This window comes from Grampus griseus (assembly GCF_964374135.1).
Source record: "Grampus griseus genome assembly, chromosome: 11".
NCBI classification, from domain to species: domain Eukaryota; kingdom Metazoa; phylum Chordata; class Mammalia; order Artiodactyla; family Delphinidae; genus Grampus; species Grampus griseus.
This window is the reverse complement of record NC_139005.1, coordinates 66955543-66978944: the sequence shown is the minus strand read 5'-3', so window position 1 is coordinate 66978944 and position 23402 is coordinate 66955543. Positions and strand designations below refer to the sequence as shown.

Sequence of the window (23402 nt, the reverse complement as noted above, 5' to 3'; positions counted from 1 at the left end):
TAAACTGATTTTTCATGAAATAATATCATAATCCAGGCAGATTCTAAAACTAGACATTCTTTGCTGTGCTATAGCTTCTGCACCAAAATTGACTCCAGAGTAACAAAAAGGGGTGACTCAAGGTAGGAGAACAACCCAAAGAAGACCTTTCCTAAAACAGTTCTGTCTTGTCCTGCAAGGTTAAAATGAAGATCTATATTAACTGGGTGGAAGCAAGGCACAGGGTGGTATTCAGAAGCTGTGGGTCTAGAGTAAAGAGAAACAATCTTATCTGTCTCTTCCTTCTAATTTAAACGCTATCTACCACATAAACTTCAGGTGATGTTTTTCTTTCCCCTTCACATATATTTTTTAAATCACTTTTAAGGAGATAATTCTTCCAAAGATAGAGGTGTATGGTTAAGCTAATATTCTACATTTCATGCAACTTTGACTCATTTCTCCATATGACTTCTCCTTTCTATTCGTTCTTTTAAAAAATTCATTCTGTTGCCCTCTTTCATTTTACTAATGCTACTCTAGTCAATAGCGCCTCTTTAATTCACAAGGCTTGTCAAATTTCCAATAATTAAAAATCAAAAATCTCTTGCGATATTTCTCACCGCACTTTAAGTTCAAAGGAAAGCACAGGCAAAACACTTGCTGCACATTTCACACGTTGATGAAGTTAGTAAGAATTAGCAAGACTCTTACCCAGTTAGGATTCTCTAAATGATCATGCAGTTAAGAGCACAGATGCCAGGAGGCCGAGCAGCTCTCACACTTATGTAGCTATGTGAACCTTGGAGAATAATTTCATCTCCTAGTTATAATTTTCTCTGTTATGGAAAAGAGGGCAGGTGGAGAACAGAGGATTTTTAGGGCAATGAAACTATTCTGCATGATACTGTAATGGCAGATACATGTCATTATACATTTTTCAAAACCCATAGAATATACAACACAAAGAGTGAACCCTTATGTAAACTATGGCCTTTAATTAATAATAATGTGTCAGTATTGGCTTATTAATTGTAACATGTACAACATGAGCTCAAGTTGATACAACCAGAGAAGCTGTAATAGGAGGGTGGGAGAGTATATGCCATTTCTGTACCTTCTGCTCAATATCTTTTTTGTAAACCTAAAACTGCTCTAAAAATAAAGTCTATTATTTTTTAATGAGGATAATAAAATCTATTTCATAAGATTACTGAATTATCTGAAAGGACACACATGAAGTAGCTATTACAGTACATAGGCATATTCTGAGTTTATAATAAATGTTAACTATTATTTATATGTATATATATATATACATCTCTATATATGTGTATATATATATATATATATATACACACATATATAGTATGCAATAGAATGCAGAGTTCTGAATGACAAAGAATATGTTTTATTATATACACAGCCTCAAAACACATGGTTAGCCTTTAAATCACCACTGGAAAATAATGTACAAAGAACTTGCAGAAGATGATAAAAGAAAGATGCAAAATGAAAACTATCATTGGTAAAGAGTCTGCACAAATGTTATATGCAAAAATATAAAAGGGTCTATGAACTTTCTTCCACTTAAGTTTTAAGGACAGAAGAGAAGAAAGTGGCTCATTTGTCAATGTCTCAGTAAACAGCGTAGTAAAATTCTTATGTGTAGTCCACTGGCAAAGCAATAGTATATAGCTTTAAAAAATAGATCAGGGCTTCCCTGGTGGCGCAGTGGTTGAGAGTCCGCCTGCTGATGCAGGGGACACGGGTTCGGCCCCGGTCCGGGAAGATCCCACATGCCGCGGAGCGGCTGGGCCCGTGAGCCATGGCCACTGAGCCTGCGCGTCTGGAGCCTGTGCTCCGCAACCGGAGAGGCCACAACAGTGAGAGGCCCGCGTATCACCAAAAAAAAAAAAAAAAAAAAAAAAAATCACAACTCCAAGGCCAGTAGTCTCAGGTTACTCAAACGAACCACGTTATTAAAGACAATAAGTCCCACCACCTCCTAGATACAAAACAAATACATCAAAGGCCAGAACATTCTTTTTTGGGGGAAGTATCAAACCATCATGCAAAGACCCATTTTTCTACTTTGACCACTATGTGGTCAAGTGCCAAATTATGAGGAAAATAAAATTCTCAGGACACTATATAAAATTAATTCAAGCAGATGCATAAGCCAACCAAACACCCACATCACTGGGTCCTAGGAAGGGTGGTAAGGAGGTCACACTATGTTTAATCAGGTTTACTCTTTTTACTATTATTGTTATAGAGGGGTAGGTAGCAGTTAAGAAAGTGGAGAAGAAGAAAAACATCATGTCTCAGCAGGTTTTTCCTGGAGTCTTTTAGATTATGTCAGCATTTTCTACAAGCAAGCATTATGGAGTAGCCTCTGGTTATATGAACTTCTCACATCAAGCATTGTTATTCATTTTGTATATTGGTTGGGATGTTTGGACACAAGTGGTGGTTGAGAAAACCAAGAAAAAGGGACTGTGGTCAGCTGTGACAAATAAGGGAAATGTGAGTGGAGAGGCTCGGTTTCCACTGCCAGGTCTATGACTTATTTGCGTGTTCACTTGTTTTTGTAGGGTAAAAAACTTGTATCGGATGCCTTGCGCTGTTCTAAGTACTGGGGATATAACCATATAACTGAACAACACAGACTGCTCACTTGCAAGTGCTACTTGCAGGAGGCACATAGCAAACGAATAACCCAATAAGCAAGGGGATCAGTCATAAGAGCACTGAGGGCTAACAATGAATTTCTTCAATTCTCATTGAGAGAACTGGGCCAGAGCCAGACTAGCCTGTGTTTGAATCTTGCTGCCTCTACTTATTTAGCTGTGTGACTCTGTCTCTTTTTCTTCATTTGGAAAAATGAACATAATACCAATTTTGAGGGGTTGCTAAAATCATAAGTCAAAGGGAAATAACTAGCTTCGGACCTGGCATAGAGAGCTCTGACATTCTTTGATTTTTCTTCCATCTATCTCCTCAAAAAAATTTTATTCTTTCCACCTTGAATGCCACTGTCTGGCTCCCAACTACCAAAATTCAAAAATCCTTTGCAGAATTTTATGCCATGGTAGAAACTGAATTTCACGAGTTTCCTATAAAATGCCTCTCATTCGCAATACTTCCCCCTCCCCCAATAAAAGGCTCTTCCGGCTCACATCTTTTTTTTTAATATTTTTTTTAAAAACTAAATTTATTTATTTATTTTTGGGTCTTCGTGGCTGCATGCAGGCCTTCTTTAGTTGTGCTGAGGGGGGCTACTCTGTTGCAGTGCAGGGGCTTCTCATTGCGGCGGCTTCTCTTGTTGAGGAGCACTGGCTCTAGGTACCCAGGCTTCAGTAGTTGTGGCACACAGGCTCAGTAGTTGTGGCTCGTGGGCTCTAGAGTGCAGACTCAGTAGCTGTGGCACACGGGCTTAGTTGCTCCGCAGCGTGTGGGATCTTCCTGGACCAGGGCTCGAACCCGTGTCCCCTGCATTGGCAGGCGGATTCTTAACCTCTGCACCACCAGGGAAGCCTCCGGCTCACATCTTGAATGCTACAATAGATTTCGGATTTCCTGACTCACTGAACTTCATTTTACCAGCTTAATAATACTTAAACAGAACTGTTTTCATGTTGTGCCACTGCTCAAAAATATTTTAATAGCACCCTGTTTCCACTCATTTTATTTACTAATAACCAGTCTAATTTTCAAACTATTTCACAATCTAGTTCAAATCTTCTTGGATACATTCCTGTACCTTATCAGGCCAATTTCCTTATGTACCTTACCTTAACTGTAGCTCCTATGTTCTTCCTTAATTATTTCTTCTGGTCTGTAATGTTATTCTTTCTTTTCATTCATTCATATATACTTTATGCTTCAAGCCTTGGTTGAAATCCCACTTTTTTATAAAGCCCTCTGTGATGGCTCCACCTCCCAGTAATTTCCCTTTTCTTTTAATCGTGCTTATATGATTATTTTTTCAGAGTCATTACTATCACACTGGAGTCACACAACTTGAACCCTAAAATACCAGACCAAGGGCTTTCATTATAAACTAAGGTGGTTGGCAAGTAGAATTTCAAATTTGCAAACTGTAATTCTCGGAAAGTATTTACAGTTTGTATATAACAATTTGGTGTATTCACGCAGGAGTCAGTTAAAACAGCAAAAACCCAGTATGTGGAAGCAAAGAGCAACTGATGGTGGAAAAGATTAGAAAGTCAATATCAAACAGACCTACAGGAATACTTGGCAAATACTTTAGAAATTTTACCATCAGAACTTTGAACAATTCTAGATTAGACATTCTCTGCAGTTAGCATATTAGTGCTGATATGAAGGATTAACTGGCTGGATCTGAAGCAGCATAGATGACTATGGGATGAAGGGAAAGAGCTAGAAAGATGAGAAAAGAGGAGAACTGAATGGAACCAGTGCAGAGACATATTCCTGGCAAGGGCTGCATGAGTAACAAGGGGGTTAGGGATTTGAGATTATCAATATATTTATCCTTATATTCGTATAATATTTGTAGCACTCTACTGAATATTAAAAACAGATCCAAGATTAATATCGTTAAAACTCATGAAAAAAAGCATCCTCAATCAGGACTAGGCTTGGTCAGGTCCTCTTCCGACTGGCAGCAATAAAACATACACATGTAAGATAAATATTCAGTAAAGTTCAGATAGCCTGTTCTGCAGCATAAGATTAGTTTTCAGCACATTTATTTTGTTTTCTAATTAACCTGGATGCTACTGTCCCTGTTCAGAAAGAGGTGCCCACCTGAGCGGGTATACAAGGCAAACAGTTTCTCTTCTGAGGGCTGATCAACGTTTTCTCCAACTACAAAGTGAAGAAATATAAAAATAGATACTTATATATTTATACACACACACACACACACACACACACACACACACACACACACACACACCCAAACCTGGAGCTCCTACTTAAGGAAGCACTCGGGAATATTAAACATGAGAAAATGTTATACTATTAATGGCTTCAGCTTGAATTGTCTTATTTTTAAAAGTTAACCATATACCAAATTTTATACTTATTTTTGGTAACAAATCACTCATTATATCTACCACCCTACACACAGTGTGTTTCCATGCCACAGCTCAGAACTGCTATTTTATTGAATAACCTAAAAACTTCAAGACTTTGCATTGCATTATAAATATATAATATAATTAGTGTATTAATCTTGTCCTCTAAACTAGATTACTCCCATAAGACTTTACTTTTTCATCTATAGCCATCCAAGTGTTCTATAAATATAATTACCAGTCAACAAATGAACAGGCTACCACTGTTTTCTTGTATACAATTTAATAGCATATAGTTACTCCTTAGCTATTTAGTTCACATGGTAACATGTTTTCAGTAAACTACAGAGCTATGAATAAAGCAGTGATTTCTACACTTTACTTCTGGAAACTGTCACATGAACCAAGGTCTATAAAACTATAAAAAGTGTTCCTCAGAAGTAGCCTGATTCTCAACCAAATATTTATATCCTAATAAGGGACCACCTGTGTCTTCAGCATTGGTGGGAACACCAGTTAGAATAATATAAAGAACAAACCAGAGGATTTCCCTCAGGTGGCCCTACTCATATTTAGAGGCTGCTGTAAGTTTAGTGTAAAGAGTCTCCTTCTGCAATTGTGTATCCAGCAGTCACTCCCATACATTTAGTGTCTACTTTGGGGGAAAGTCTGACAACGGTGAATGTCAGTCATTTTTCACAACCAATGAAAATCACATCTTCATTTCACATTCAAGAATGTATCTACACAGATAAGAAATCAGAAAGGGAAGCAGCCAATGAAATGGGTCCAAAGCTTATATGTAGTTTGGTAAATGTGTTGTTTACAGCTGCATTATAGTTTAATGAGTACAAAAGGAAAAGCAATCTAATAGCCTTGAAAAATTAATTTGTGAAGGCCTCCATTTACAAATAGAAGAAGTGCTGTTTCATGGTCTGTCTTAACATCACAGTGTTTGTAAGCAAAGTGTCTTCAGGATAAAAAAGGTTTTCCTCATCACAAGAAAAATATCATTAAAAAAAATCTAACAGTTGAACTAATTCTTACTAATCAAGATGATTTACATCAAACCATTTAGTTCTAAAGTCCCTCCAAGTCATTATATATAATCAGCCAGAGATAACCTTAGAGGCAAAGTGAAGGGACAGGGGCAGTGGTAACTCTCATGATGAAATACTTTATCTCCATACTACTAAAATGTTTCCCATCAAATTATCAGGGGCCTAAAACTTGACCATGACATTCTTTTTTTTAGGGACAGAATAGCATTTCTTCTGGAAAGCTTTGAAATATAACAGAATAAGGCTACCATAAACAAAAATGAATGTGGCTAAGTAGCTTACTGATAATAGTTTGTGTTTCTCCTCCCTGAAATGTCCCTCAAGTTTCGCTTTCTATAAATGTCAGGCCTTTTCCTGATCTCTTTTCCTAAATGTCCCAAAGCAGAAGCTGCCTGAAAGATACCTGGAGTATACTGTCATAAACCTAAGCTCACGGAAAAGGCATGTCAAATGACATTGAGGGCAGCTAGTGGTGACAGGGAGTGCCCTCTCAGTGTCCAGGGGCTGCATCCAGAACCCGGCAGGGAGGCATGGCTCTGGGGTACACCTAGAGCAAGGCTGGACCCCAGAACCGCAACTCCCAACCTGAGCAAAGCTTCTCTGAAATCCGTCCCGGGTCCTACTGCAGAGCCATCAGACTTCAAGGTGAAGAAATCTGCTCAGACCGAGCTGCCCAGGGCAGCCTCCTTCCCAGCTTTTTGAACACCATTAAGCCTCCCAGATTTAGGTGAACTTTGGGAAGGGGAGGAGGCCACAACACTGGCTGAAATGAAATGGCAGACCAAGTGGGATGAAAGACTGCAGTAGACTGAATTTCCCTCAAAGAAGTTAAAGTGGATCATCTGTGTGCAGCTGGGGCTCTGGCTCGAATGTCAGACATGTTACATGAGCAATAGGCACAAATAAGCAGTTTGCAAATACAAAAAATAATGTTCGATATCCCTGTAAAAACGTATTAAACTTACTCAATATTCAGTTTACCTAAAATGTAAATTAATACATTGAGATGTGATGAATCATCTATCAGTGAAGTTGCCCCAATATTATAGAACTCAGTATTCCTGAGGGTTCATAAAAACCAGCACTCAGCTAACACATAGCTAAAATATAGTAAAAGATAATAAGATCTTCCTGGGAGCAATTTGATATTCATCAAAGCTCTTAAGTCATAGGTATATCTTGGCCAAACAGTTCAATCTCTAGGCATTTGTCCTAAGGAAATATCTGTAAATACCGAGAGGTAGCTATTTATTTTCACTGCAGTATTGTTTATACAAATTCAGTGTCTATCAGCATAGACTTGGTTAACCAAATGTCATTTCAATGAAATATTATGTATCTACTAAAATGATTTTGTAGAAATGATTGAAACTACAAGAGATTTCCATGATCTGTTGCTAAATGAAATAAGTAGGTTGTAAGTTTCTGTTTATGTCCTAATTGCATTTAAAAAACAAAAAGAATATTTTAAAAAGGAGGCTAGCACTACCTGTATCACTGGCTTATTTTACTGTAGGATTTCAAAGGTAAATGAGAGGGTTGGTCCTTTGGTATTTCAAGACTGACAGGGAGGGAAGTACACTTCTAGATTAGACTGTTAAAAAATAGTGCTGTGTTACTTAGTGTCAAACTAAGTGTCCTGAGAACACAGAACAACTTAGTCCACTGAAAAGGGAAAGAGAATGCTTCAGAGATGTGACTTTCACTCCACAGAAATGGATTAAGCTCCTGCTATGTAACAGGCTGTATTCCAGATCCTGGTAATCAAGACGAAGTTCCTGGCCTTTCGCAGTTCACATTCTGGTGGTGAAATGATAGTTCACACACGAGCAGGTGACACTGTCTGTCTAAAGTAGTTGGTACAAAAAAAACAAAACAAAAAACACAGGCTAAGGGAAGAGAGCAACACACACTGGGGTGGGATGGTGTCTGATAAAGTGGTCAAGAAAGGCCTCTGGTAACACTGGAGAAGTGACCTAAGTAAAGGGAGTGAGTGAACCATGCAAAGATCTGGCATGTCTGGAATTTTAGGGACTAACAAGAAAACCAATATGGCGGCAGGGCAGTAAATGCCGCAAAGAATCACAGGAAATGAGTGTGAGAGACAGGAGCGACCAGACTTTGTAGAGCAAAGTAGGCCCTGTGAGGAGTTTGGAATTAATTTTTCTTTTTCGGTAGTAAAAAAAATCACAGTTTCAACATCGGATGCCACATGTTGCTTTGACTCATATCATTTCCTTGGTGTTAACCAGCAAAGCATCAAACAGCCTCTGGGAACTGCACAATATATGGAACACTTACTTCATCAATGTGTGTCATCCTTGCGTGGGGCCCATGCTAATCCTCTCTGTGTCATTTCAGTTCTAGTGTACATGCTGCTGAGGCAAGCCCTGCAATTTCTTTTGACTAGGAAGGAACACGACAGAGGATTTTAAATAGAGGTACAACGTGATCTCACATATTCTTACAAAAATACTGGAGATCTTGGCTGGAAAACTGACTGTAGGGGGCACAGAAAACAGGGAGACCACGTAGGAGGTTATTAATACTCCATGGCTAAGACTAGGGTGAAAGAAGTGGAAACAGTGAGATGTGGTTAGGTTCGGAATATCTCGCAGATAGGTGACTGATGGATTGGGTATGTTCTGTTTGATTGAAATGCTAGGGCAGGAGAGTATGGAGGACTAATTTAGAAAGACTGGCCAGAAAGGAGGTCACAGACCAAGGCTTGGCAAGAACACCAGATATCTAGTACCTTCCCTGAGAAGAAAGTAAAAGAAAACTTGGAAGAATGCCAAGAGGAAAGCAAAAAATGGGCAAAAACAAAAAACTCTTCTATTTCAATCATGTTTTCAATAAAAGAAGAAAAAAGATTTTAAATAACTATTTAAAATAAGTAGCTTGCTTTCCATAAATATTTAAAATATTTGATTAATAAAAATTAAATTCTATGTTGCTTTCTATACAGCTTTGACATTAGGAGTTAAAAGTTAGATTTTAAGGTATAAATACAAATAGCTAATTTCTGAAACATTATATAACTGAAGGTATTTAACTTATTCAGATTTCTTGTTAGATAACAAGTTTTTACTTCCTTTCTACATCTGTTCACTTGTGTATTTTCCCTTCAAGCTTAAAGAGGTCATCCACACACACTGTAATAACATTTCAGTGGAAGGTAATTAATTTGATAGGCTACAACCACATCTTAAGCTCCATCTGGGCAAATTGCTTAGGCTGTTACATTGCATTGCTGTACTAAAGTCAAAGTCAAGTTAAAGACAACATCTTACCACAACTCTTCTCCATCCATAATATCAATTTATGAGAAGGGAATTCAGATATTTTATTAAAATGTCTAAGGAAGTTGCGGTGAAGTAAGTAGAAATTTTGTTTGGATCAAATGTGTAATTAAATTGCAGATAAATGTATCCTAAAATTTACTTTAAAATTATGTAAATCATTTTTAAATATCAAAATCAGCTATTTTTAGACTTCAGAATAATACACAAAATTTATCTTTGACTCACAAATAGAAAAATATCTGTTTGTAATTAAAACAATGAACTTTCAGCAGTTCATTAAATTTATTCGTTGATTTCCTTAATCCAACAAATATTTATTGGGAACTGTGTTAAGCACTAGTATGAAAATGGTGAATAAGGACATAACCCTTGCCCTCATGAAGAGTCCAAAACTGCAGCTGTTAGGAGTACAACACAAATAAGGGCTGTACATTTCACTTAGAACTAGTTGAAGTATTCAGGAAAGGTTTCCAAAAGAACTCCTGCTTGCTCTAACAATCTGAGAGCTGTGTATGATTAACTAGTTGTATGATCTAGTTGCAGGGTAGACAAAAGTATCTGAAGTAGAGACACAGCAAGGGTAAAACCTCTGTAGCAAAAACACTGCATGAGCCCAGGATGAGGGAGACAGAGAGAAGGAGTAGAGGTAGGCCATGTGAAAAGGTCGGAGGGGTAGAGCCCGCCTGGCGAATAGATTACGTGAAGGAATTTGTCCTTATCTGTTTTGTCAATATTGCTCTGAGGGTTGTGTGGATAAGGGTTGTAATGGGAACTGGAAGGGATGCGGGCAGATTAATCCAGGCTTTTAAAAGAGAGTGATGGGGCTGATAATGGAGATGAAGCTTAGTGGACTGACAGGAGGGATATTTAGGTGATACAGATAGGATTACATGATGTATCGATAAGAGAGGGATGGGGTGTGAGCTAGAGGTCACAAAGATGACCCCTAGGTTTCTGATTCTGAAATTGAGACAAAGCTGGTAAATAATAGAAAAAGAAAGACCAGATTAAGGGGGGAAGATCATGAGCTCAATTCTGAGAACTGTAGAGATTGAGGTACCTTTGAGACATCTGAGCTGTCAAAGATGTGGTCTGTTAGGCTGACTCAAGAGGCCTGAGGTAAGGTAAAACAGTATTTCAAGAAGATAGAAGTAGTCAATTATGTCAATTGTTGAAAATATCCAGTGGATTTAATGACACAGAGATCACTGGTAAGTTCAGTAAGGTGTATTTCTATGGCATAATAGGTCTTAAAGCCTGAAGGAGTGGGGGGGAATTTGGGGAGTGGAGCGAGGAAATGGATACCCTCAGTCAATAGTCTGGCTCCGAAGGGGAGGGAAAGTGACCATGTCAGCAGAAGGGAATGAGACATATTGAGTGTTTTGAAAAAGAAAACAGAAAGTCAAAACATAAATCACAACTGGGCATAAAAATTAATGTGTAGGGCTTTTTTTTCCCTCTTAGTTTAATTGAAAATTAGAAGAGAAAACCTCAAAATTCCATTTCTAGAGTTCTTAGGTAACTTTCCAATTTGGTCATGGCCAAATTTAAACCAGTCCAGAATTCTTTAAACTGTGTCTTTTCCTCCTGGATGCCCTAACAGCGCTTGATTCCTGCTTTTGTTGTGACACTTACCATATGTACTCTAATTACCACTTGTAATCTCTTCTAATTGTAAACCATTTTAGGGGAATTGTTTAGTCAACACCTCGCTAAGGGCCAGATGCATAGTAGGTGGTCATAAATGCATGAAAACGTTAAATATCTTGTAAAAGCAAACACTCAAAACACACTTCATAAACGCATGCTCTCATTGGGAAGTCCTGTTGCCTTAATGAGGGCGTAGGTTTCAGTGGGTAAATGTGATTACATCATGAGGCCCGAGTGATACCCAGAATGTCATCCCTGGCACTGTTGTCAACACCTCCTCTATACAAGGGGAAAAAAAGAAGCCACAATTTTTATCAGCCTTCTGTGGTCCATAAGACGGCACCACAAGTTCGTAGAAAATAGTTTCCAACAGGAAACTTTAGATGGATAAAGTGGTCCACGTGATCACCATTTAGGGAATTAGTGCCATTGGAAAGCCCCTGAATCTTAGCTATTAGCAACAGCGCCAACCATTTTCTTGCGCTGTTTGTGCAAATGGGTGCTTCTTGCTTGTCATGAGAATTTGCTGGATCACTCCAGCCCAAACTGCTTAGCAACAGCCTGGAAAGCGGCTACGCTGATTGGTCCCCACAGAGCTGGCCTTGGCTCACAGAGCTCAGGGCTGACACTCGTGCTGCAGAAGTTTAAACCCCATGGGGATAGTCAGGAAAGCTGCGCTGTGAGAGTGGAAAAGCAGGAGCCCCAGCAACAGCTGCTTTGCAGCTGGGTCACAAAGGAGAGCAAGCAATCCCTCGACACCATAAAAGGTAGCGGATGATGGGAAGGCAATCTCTGTGCCTCCATTTGTCACTGGCAGGGTGCCACTGGCTCTCAAATCCAAATGCTCTCACAAGAGGATAAAGCCAGATGTAAATAATTCCCTAATTTTATACTTTTTTTTTTTGTAGAAATCTTCAGCAGTAAAGGACATAGAGGGTTATTTAATTTATTTAGACGCAAAATTCTTTGGTGATTGAAGGTGAACCACCAAAGAAAACCCCTAATTTGGATGGGTTTCATTTTTCTCCTTTGCCAATCAAAGGACTTGGGTTAACTGAAATCTACTGGTTACGATTCTCTGTTTAAAAAATGGAATTCAATTCAGGGAAGCCATCATTGGTTAAAAATTCAGATTAAAGGAGAGTCAAGCTCTTAATTCACGTCATACTCCTTTGCCTCCGTTGCCTTCCAATCCATGACAGAGAAAAGGAATTGGCCTTCCCCCAGATCCAGCCAGCCGACACTGAGATTGGGGATAGTAGCTGAGACCTAAAATCAAGTGTAGTTTAACGTACTAACAAATGAAACTAAATGGAGTTGGAATAAATGATCCATTTATCTTCTTCTGAAAGGACTTTCAAGGTAAAGATGCCTATCAAAGGCAGAATGTCCTAGAAAGGTTCTTACGCCAATTAGACCACATACATATTGATTGTGTATACTGTGCTTCTGGTTTTGTAAGTAATTCTTGGAAGTAATTCTGGTTTGCCTGAAACTATTCTGTCTGTGTCCACTGTTCCAGTGGAAAAATAACAGCACCCCCTTCCTGGTTTGAACAAATATTCTATAGTTACCCTAATTCTTGTTTCCCTCTCACAAGTATTCACCTAAATCAGACGAGCCCAACAATGGCTTTATGACGTTGAGATGTCCCAGAAGATGAAACCAGGAGGCTCCATCAGCAGCATCGGTGAGATCTCAGCTTTCTATCCCTGCCCCACTCCTAACAAAGAAGGCATGAACAAAGACATCCTTTCACAGCACAAGACCATGTGATCTTTGTCAAGAGTAATGAAATTTCCATTCATCTCTGCTTCCCCAAAACAGATTTTTCTGGGTGTCTGTTGTCCTAGCACATTGCAATTTTACTTTGTCTTTACAGGTTATATGATAAGAACAGAAACATCATAAGAGCAGCTTACTATGTGCCAGGCGCTGTTCCAAGAGCTTTCTCTGTATCGTCACATTAAATCTTCATATTACACCTGAGATATTATTATTATCCATTTTACAGAATAAGAAACTGAGGGACAGAGGGGTTAAGTACCTTGCCCAAGGCACAGAAGCTTGATTTGGCAGAGCTGGGGTTCAAACAGAGACAATCCGGCTTCACAGTTTGTGGTACTGCATTATCGACTTGGTTCAGAAGTTTACTACCAGGAATCATTACGTTGTTTAAAGATGAGCTTTATGGAGTAGGTCCACCCATACATTCATGCACCCACCCATCCATCCCTCATCACGTATTCAGAGGGTATCTACTATATGCCTAGCATTGTGTCAGGCACTGGATAATGAAAGGACTCCTGCTCTTTCGACTGAATAATATGATAACTCTGGAAGTGGGCATTTACCAATCGCAAGATCATACTCGAAAGGGCTCTCGTTAGACATATGCATCCTACATAAGGAGAAAACAGAGACCAAGGCATCTATTGTGCCTGAGTGAGTTCGGGGAGGTCTCATAAAAGAGGTGGCATACTTCAGCTGGCTCACAGATGGAGGAAAAGTTGGCCAAGCATCAAGACAACAGACTACCTGCTAAGTCCAAGTGCTGGTGACTTACAAGTTCTCTTTACAAGATCCAAATTAAGAATATTGTTTAGAAAGTCAGTCTAATGGAGAAAATGTTCCTTGTTTTAACAACATTAAAAGGCCCTGTAGCTTACAAAGGTTCATTTGATATCAACCAACTCAAAACACATCTATTTGAGAAAATAAGGTTACTTAACAACTCCAGTTACCAAATTTCTACTTTCTGTCAGTCTAATGATTTTTGAGCCACCTTCTGTGAATAATAATTATCTGTGACTTACAAAGAAAGAAAGATCTATTGAAAACAGCATGGTTTAGTATGCAATGCTCATTCACTTTAATTTCTAGAGTGTGACGTGACCAGAGGTAGTACATATACAATTACAGGAAACTTTAATCTAGGCAAAAATGGGAAAAGTACACACACACACACACACACACACACACACACATACACAGAGCAAATGGTCAGAGGCTGGCACATTACCAGCAGAACAAGTTTGTATGTATAAATACATATGACAAGCATATCGCCGAACTGGATCTTTCCCAAGTCCTAGCAGAATAGTGTGCAAGTAAGAAGCACACACACTTGGGTTTCGGCATTATCACAGAATAAGATTCTCTCTTTCTCTTTCTTACTGTAAGAGAAAATGCATAATGTCACAAGAAGATGTGGGTCACTAACAGGAAAAAATCGAGTACAGAGGTGACATGGAGATGGAAAATACAAAGTCTGAACTTCTTTGCCTCTAGACAGAAAATTTAATAGTGGTTCAGCTCAGGGCTAAATTATCACTGTCAAGATCTCAGACCCTCTTGACCTTGGTAGGAAAAATGTGCCATGAAGGCTGCATAGAACTCATTAGACATCAACTTCCCAAATTGTCCTCGTCACAGTCTGCTGTGTAATTGACACCTGAGTCGACAGGTTTATCTGTGAGATTCAAGAAGGGCTGAATTGACACTCCCAATCACAAGAGTATCTTTAAAAGCCATGCAGAAGTCTATAGGAGGGTGGTGGAACACTCCTTGCATGACTGCTATAAATACAAAGCAGCCTTTGGAAGAAACATATTGACCTATTCAACTTCTAAAAATGGAATACATGTGCACGTTGGGGTATATGGTCCCATGCCATGAAAAACACGAACATGGCACTTTGAAGACTTGGGGGAAAATATAAGCTATTAAATTACTAAATCATTTAAAGTGGTATTAATTTTTCAATAAGCATAGATATGTTATAAAAAGAGAAGCAACAGCATAGAGGAAAGATTGCGGGCTTAGGAATCAGGTAGGCCTGAGTTTGATCATCTCCTCAAGAACGATCCCTAAAATAGCCGGGCTACTTGGGCAAATTGTTTAATGTCTCCAGAAATTCAGCACCTTATAGAGAAAAGATGATACCTCCTGATAAGGTTTATAACTGAGACAGTACATGTCAAGCTTTTACAACAGCGCATGGTATATAATAAGTGCTCAACAAATGTAAACTGTCATGATGACTGTGCAACAGGAACAGCAGTAGCTCTCATGCAATATCTTAAAAGGATTAAACAAAGTAAAATACATTTTTAAAAGCATAGCACAGCAACACACTGTTGGCACTCAAAGAAAAAGTTCTCCTCCTAACTAGACCTCTTATACCTAAATCCATTTACTCAAAGGTGGCTCATGGAAGTAGATGACTATTTTTCATGTATTTTAAGCAGCATTCTTGTAACACACCTACATTAAGAACTTTGTGATCCCAAATACTTTGCTAACAACCAAATTATCTCTTGTTCTTGAATGTCTTAGAATATCACAGGCAAAAATTGCCTTTGAGTTCAGAGAATTTGAAGAAAAGCGAAAACAGGGAAAATACTCGAAACTGAAGTTACAGTGAAAAGTACTTACGACCACTTCTGATCAAACTGGAAAACCCATATAAATACTGGCGACAGTTTAAGAATATATTTCCCCTTATTCAGAAATATGTACTTTCCAAAAGGTCCATTTTCATTTTGAAATCTTGACATGATTTGGCAAGCTCATGTTAACTAGTTAGTGTGGCTTAAGCTGTTACCAATCTTAGAACAATAAGAAAGTAGAATTATAGCTGATTCTTCACTATTCAGATACCTGGTATTTCCTGGAAGCAAAACTTGAGTTAATCAAAATATCATTTTATTCAGATCTGTCCTTCTTCACACTTCTTTTTCAAAGTAAATGCCAAAGATTATCATATTACTATTTTTTAATTTTGTTTCTAAAAACATAATAATGAAATAAGAAGTACTGGATAGGCAATGGAGGGAAAATAAAAGGAAGTACAGACAACACCCAGAGAAGACATTATTTTCAGCAAATAGCTTTTGTACTGAAGGATAAGCAAGAAACAGAGTAGAAAAGAGTTTTTGGTGTTGCTGGACTGACTAGATTAATGATCAAATGAAGTTAGAAAAGCATAAGGAGACTAAGTTAAGTGCCTAAACAAGGGTCACTTAAAATAAATCATACTACCTTTAAGAAAGATTTTATACAACAGGAAATATTCAGTCTTTCTGGGATAGTGACTGCTTTAGATTTGGGCGGCTTACAAGAATAATAGTAATCCATTCATTTCACAAATATTTGGATATCTGAGATGTCATTATGAAAAGAAAAATTCCTCAGAGTTTCAAATAAAGATTTCTTAAATGTCTTGTAGTACAGTAGCTATTTTACTATTTGTTTCAAATTGAATAAGTGAGATTGTGTTAATATTTTCTAACATCACAAGTGAAGTTCAACAAAACTATAGCAAAACCATAAAAAGAAAAGCTTCCTTCTTTTATAGTCATCATCAGTGTAAATTCAACCTAATCAGTTCTCAGTGAAAATATTTCATATTGCTCGCCAGCCCAATCAAATTCATGTATCAAGCTGACTCTTCAACTAAAATTATAGATATTATGATAGTTTATATAAAAGATATTATTATTCCTGGCTGCCATACATGATACTCAATAGTTAAAAAAACCCAAAAACCAAAGGATTATCTGTATTTTATTGTACCTGTCAGAAGAGCACATATTCATTATCATCACTATCACTGTTCATGAAATTCTACAAAGTCCCCTGAAATGAATGATTTATATTATGCACTCTACTGAGATTGCACTCCAAGGCTATCAGAGCAAAACAGATAGCCAGAAGATCATGCTACACTATGTCACCAAACAGAAAAAAATAAAGGAATATATTCAATTTTGTGTTTTTCATTTCTATCTTTCAACAGTAATCAGGATTTCTATATTCGTAGGATTACCATATCATTTTTACTGAGACAAAAAAAACAAAGAAATTTCACTCCCCAAAATGTTGTTATCCAATTATTTGACCCTTTAAATTCACTCTTTAATCCCTTTTTAAGGCTGAGGACTTTGACATTTTTAACCAACAGAACAAAAAATAAGTTCTTATATTTTTTATTCACTTGAAGCTACTTAAAACATCACTTTTTTTCTCCTTCCTAATTACTTGTATAACCCCCTTGCCATTTATTCCTTCAAACTTTTATTGTTCCTTTCTCTCACCCTCTCCTTCCTCCATGCAACAGTGAAATAATGTGTCCAACAAATAGTTATTGCTGTACGAGACCCTCCCTTGGCATCTGAAAAACATGAGTAAGACCGAGCTGCTCTCAGTCTAGTGGGGAAGACAGACATGAAAACGACTAACAGTAACAGAAGGTGATGGAGCCACTTTCATGAGAGCACAGATAACAGAAGAATCAAGTCAGTGGGGAAGGGTAGTGATGTGTCAGTGCTATGCCCTGACAGAAAACTTTTATGTGAACCGGGCCAATCTCTGCTTCAGAGTCATTTCATCTACATTCATCCAATAAATATTTATTGAATAACTATGTGCCAAGCGCCAAGCTAGTAATAGTAATGAAGAGACAGGGTCTCTACTCTCACTGCCTACAAAAAGCAACCAACAGTAATACATTAGTATTCAGCTATCCCAGATATTCACGTGCAATAAGAACCCTGGAAGAGAAGCATGAAGGCTGCGTGGAAGAATCAGTCACTGTTTTATGGAACGTAGTGTTAAAGATGAAGCTGGATGGATGGATAGGGCTTTGCCAAGTGGAGATAAAGGAAAAAGATTTTCTAGGCCAAGGCAGCAAGTGGCCTGCTTGGAAAAGACAAAGAATGAATAGATTCTTTCTTAACATACTTAGGGAGCCATTAGAAGTTTAATATTGTGGGGGGATAATGGCTGATGAGGTTTAATGAGAAAGGCTGTGGCCAAATAATAAACAATGTTCCATGTCACACAAAGACATAAAGATTTTACTGAATAAGAATCATGATATTTTTCTTACTGTTAATTGCTAACAATTATTGAGTCCTTACAACATACACACCTGGCAATATTCTAAATGCTTTTATAATACATTTAGACTCACTTAACTTCTGGACCCTCTCAAGAAGGAAATACTTTTGCCCTCATTATACAAACAGGCAGAATAAGATAGAGAGAAGTTAAATAACATAACCAAGATCACTGAGCTAATGAGTGGTAGAACATGCGAGGCAATCTGGAGCCAGTGTTCATATATTACGGATGCATCCCCTCTAAGGTGATGGAGTGCTAACGGAGAAGGGAGGCAAGCTATGTGATCAAATATCTTTTTCTAAACATCTGTTTCTATACCTTTGAAATACTAAGAAAATAACTACTGAGCATTTACTACATACATTATTCTTCGAGCCACAGGAAAACAAAACTACACAACACGTCCCATGAATGCCTGCAATTCCCAGTATATTCAGACATAGATTGAGATAAAGAAACAGAAATAGAGAGACAGTCACAGTCAAAATCTGCTTATCTGATACAGCAACCAATGGAGACATGAACAGGTAGGCATACTTTAAGTGGTACTTTTGATGACTTGCTGGAGGCGGACTGTGGACTAGCTTGAGAAATTCCTGAAGGCCAGTCTTGAGGGGGCAGGGGGGGGTCCCACTCTTTCATGGTCTTTATTTCCAAGAACCCGACCAGGTTCTCATAGTGGAGAACCAAAAAAGATCCCCTCCTGGTGAGGGCAAGGGAAGAAGAGTAATCCTTGTGAAATATATCCAGAGCCTTCTCAATAACAAAGGCCTGACTCTCCAAGTAAAAGACTTTACTAGAGCCTTTTAAAAAGCTGTGGCAAAAAGGCACTCTCTGACTTCGCCCTCCTCTGGCCTTCTTGTCTCATCTAAGGTGGTGAGGGGGGGTAGCTCTACAAGCAGAAAAACGTGTGAAGGTCATGGGACAGAGACACAGGCTGAATCAAAGACTGAGATTTAACTGAACGGTTATAGAACATTCTCCCTCCACCATACCTAACACCCCCACGACAGGGCTCCAGTATGATAATACTGAAGTATACCTGAAACAGCTTCAAGACACACAGTCTCTCTGAGAAAGAGTATTAAGGAAAGCCTAGCACCAAGATGGAGATAAAAACAAGGACACTAGAGAAATTTGAAGCTGCTAGCACCAATAGCTACAACAAACACTAAACAATGCTGAAATCCCAGCCAGATTAACATAAATCTTCATATTAGAGGCCTAATAATTTGAATTCCTATTACAAATTCAACATATCCAACATTCAACAAAAAAATTACAAGGCATGACCAAAGGAAAGAAAAACATAGTCCGAAAAGACAAAGCTAGCATGGGAATCATAATAAGATGTTGGAATATGAAACAGATGTTGGAATTGTCTGACAGGGAACTGAAAATACCTATGATTAATATGCTAAGGATTCTAATAGAAAAAGTAGACAACATTCAAGAACAGATGTGTAGGGCTTCCCTGGTGGCACAGTGGTTGAGAGTCCGCCTGCCGATGCAGGGGACACGGGTTCGTGCCCCGGTCCGGGAAGATCCCACATGCCGCGGAGCGGCTAGGCCCATGAGCCATGGCTGCTGAGCCTGCGTGTCCAGAGCCTGTGCTCCGCAACATGAGAGGCCACAACAGTGAGAGGCCCGCGTACCGCAAAAAAAAAAAAAAAAAAAAAAGAACAGATGTGTAATGTAAGCAGAGAGAAATTCTAAGAAAGAATTAAAAGGAAATGCTAGAAATCATAACAGACATGAAGAATGCATTTGATGGGATCAACAGAAGACTCAGCATGACCCAGGAAAGAATCAATGAGTTTGAAGATAGGTCAATATAAACTTCCCAAACTGAAATGTAATAAGAAAAATGAATGAAACATACAGAACATCCCAGAACTATAGGAAAATTTCAAAACATGTAACACATGAGTAACTAGAATATCAGAAGGGGAAGAAAGACAAGAGGGCAGAAGAAATATTTAAAGTAATAATGGTGGAGAACTTTCCAAAATTAATGAAAGACACCAAACCATAGATTCAGAAAACTCAGAGAACATTAAGCCAGATAAATTCCAAAAATAATAAGCCTAGGCAGAGTATGTAAAAACTGTAGAAAACTAAAGGCAAAGAGAAAATCTTAAAGTCAGAGGGGAAAAAAAAAACCACCTTACCAATGGAGCAACAAGGTTAAGAATTTCATTGGACTTCTAATCAGAAACCATCAAGCAAGAAGACAGTAGAGTAAAACACTGAAAATGTTGAGAGAAGAAAGAAACTACAAAACTAGAATTTTATATCCAGCAAAATTTTCCTTAGAAAGTGAAGTAGAAATAAAGACTTTTTGGACAAATAAAAACTGAGGGAATTCACATGATCATCTCAATTGATGCAGGAAAAGCATTTGACAAAATTCAATAACCTTTCATGATAAAAAACACTCAAGAAACTAGTAATAGAAGGAAATTATGTCCTATAGCTAACATCATATTCAACAGTGAAAACCTGAAAACTTGTTCGATGGGTAATGAGTTTCAGTTCTACAAGATGAAAAGTTGTTTTGCAAGATCTGTTGCAAAACAATGTGCACATAGTTAACACTACTGTATTACATACTTAGAAATGGTCATGATAGAAATTTTTGTTTTCTTTTTTTACTACAATAAAAAAAATAAGGTGAAAAAAAACAGAGAAGGAAGAAGCCTTTGGTAACAAATAGAAAACAGTTACAAACCTGGTTGATATTAATTCAAATATATCAATTATCACTCTAAAGATGAATGGTCTAAATGTACCAATTAAAAAATAGAGATTGTTCTAGTGAATAATGATAATAATAAAGGGCCCAACTATATGCTGTCTACAATAAATCTACTTTAAATATAAAGACGCTGATAGGTAAAGCAAAGGGACAGATATAGATAAACCAGGCTAACACTAATCAAAAGAAAGCTAGAGTATTAATTTCAGACAAAGAAGACTTCTGAGCTAGGAAAATTATTACAGTTTCTCCCACACTATTTGCTTACTTAATTTTTTCTAAGGAACACCTAGACGTGCTAATGTCTATGGAATACACTCGGGGAATGTATTTTGTACCTTCTGGGAATACTGCTTTAATAGAAACTATCAAAGCAATAATGGCAGTGGTAAAATCTTCTTGGTACCCTTAAACTTCACCATATTTGAAATTCCCCATCTTATAATCAAGTAAAAGCAATCCTTGTCATGTAGCATTACTATTTGAATCAGCTTTGTTATAATTAAAAGGTATCAAATATAATAAGTGCCATGTATACACAGTTATTTATATAAATAGGTTGAGAACTGTTGAAGTGGTGAGGGGGAGAGGATGGAGGACCCCTCTTCCATACAAGTAGAAACAGAGTGGAGAAGATAATTACCACTTGTGGCAAATGCACATCCTGGGTGGAAAGAGAAAAACAGACACCTTCAGGAAAACTACCTTTAGCCAAAGCAATAGATTTCAACTTAATCCTTTACCTCTACTGAGGTAATCTCTTTGAGATATGCAAAGATACCTTAAAATAAAATACTCCGGATCAGTAATTTTCTGCTTAAAGTGAGTAAATTTCTGATTCAAGCAGATGGAAATTCTGTTCTTCTTCTAGCTAGTGTTGTTTCATCCCCCCAAATGAGAAATAGAACAAACTTTACAGTGGATAATATCTTTCAGTTCCATTGCTCAGGGACAAAAATTTCCCAGACTGACCATTACATCTACCAATTACACTACCTATTTTTCCATTATATGGCATTATAATACATGGCATTATTTAATGGCCAGTGCCCATCTTAAACCCAGTGCCACATGGTTAATGTCAAAGGGACCAAAGGGTCATATTAAGTGTCAATCCTCCTGCATGTTACCATCTTCCACCTAAAGTATTGTTACTACAATGCACACTGAATTACAGTGTCAGCTCAAGAACGTACGCCATCCTGTCACTTTTGACAAAGAGCCTCAATTACACCTCAGAAATAAGAGTCCTGCAATTTTAAGTCTTTTAAAGGAATTATGCTTTTCACTGTGAGAAGAAATAAATACATTTATTAAATAAATTTGTAGGCCGGTATGTGCTCAGGTGTTCTGGCTTCAACTCACTATCTACCAGTTAAAAGTTAACCAGGTAAAGGTCAGCAGTCACTTCACTCAGGCATCTGACCTTGTGCTCCCCTTCAGTTTGGAATATCATAATGTTTCCTTCAAGACTTAAAATACAAGAGAAACTATACACCATAAAAGGTACACCATGTAAACCGTATTTAAATTAAAAATTCAACTTTCAACTTCACTATTACTATTTTCTTGTTACTTCACATATATAGATACCTAAATCCTTTTTTGAATTACCCGTGTTAAAATTCTTCTTTAATTTAATGATATACATAGAAGTTGTCTTTTCACTTCAGAACTGCATTATAAGAAAATCTAAAAACTGAATAAAGATTTTCTTTAAAAATCAATTTTTACACATTTTGAAGTTAGGCGTTTATGTGCACAAGGCAACATACATCCATATTTGATCATAATTAACAAAAGGTTAAAGAGAAATTTAAGTACAGCTTTCAGAAAAACCGAGTATAATGCAAGAGGCTTTGGACACAGGTCTGAACCTCTGTGAACCACAGTTTCCTCATCTCTAGAGTAGGTACCTAGATCGTGGGATTATGTGAGAAATATTAGAATAGCATATTCACAATGTCTAGTTTACTGCATGATAAAGAGTACGAGCTAACTACAGGAAATACTGTGATTAACCTGATCACAGAAGCGGCAGGGTCAGGGGCCACCCTGTAGGTAATATTTAATTTTTTTAGGTAGGAAAGCAAGAGATGAGGGTTGATGTCAAGGGAGATAGGAAATGAATGAGAAATTCAGATGGTCCTAGAAGCTCAGGTCTCAGGGAAAAAAAAAAGTTGAACTCAGAATGAACTATTGTTTGGAAGAAGTATAATTTTAATAAAAAGTAAGGATAAAATCTACAAGTCTGCAGATGTCATGCTTCAGGCTGCTGAGGCCCAAGCGGCCTCAAATGCAATGTAGGTGAATATAAGGGGGAATGGCCAAAATGTCATGGGTTTGTAAACGTGTTCATGGATGGGCTGATAAACCTATTTACGAGGCTGCAGAAATGAAAACTGTCACATCTTAGAACACACGTGGCTTCCTTTATATATATGCCTTTGTGTGTGTGTGTATATCTGTGTGTATGAATATATGTATACACAACCAGAGGTTACAGGAAAAAATAGGCAACTTTTTTTTGTGAAGTGTTCATCCAACCCCTTGGGAGGAAAGATACTTGCTTTTGAAAACGTATGCGGTCAGTACCACTTTTTTCAAAGGTAAACAGGGGCTTAGACAAGGATGCTGTTTTAACAAGGAAAGATACTCAAAATTTCTTCTATTA

The 23402-nt window shown here is 37.7% G+C and overlaps 1 protein-coding gene across 1 annotated transcript in view; it reads right to left on the bottom strand.

The window, feature by feature from the left end:
• Positions 1-23402, bottom strand: part of TMTC2 (transmembrane O-mannosyltransferase targeting cadherins 2) — a 390337-nt gene that overhangs the window by 82667 nt on the left and 284268 nt on the right. The gene's annotated exons all lie outside the window — the stretch shown is intronic.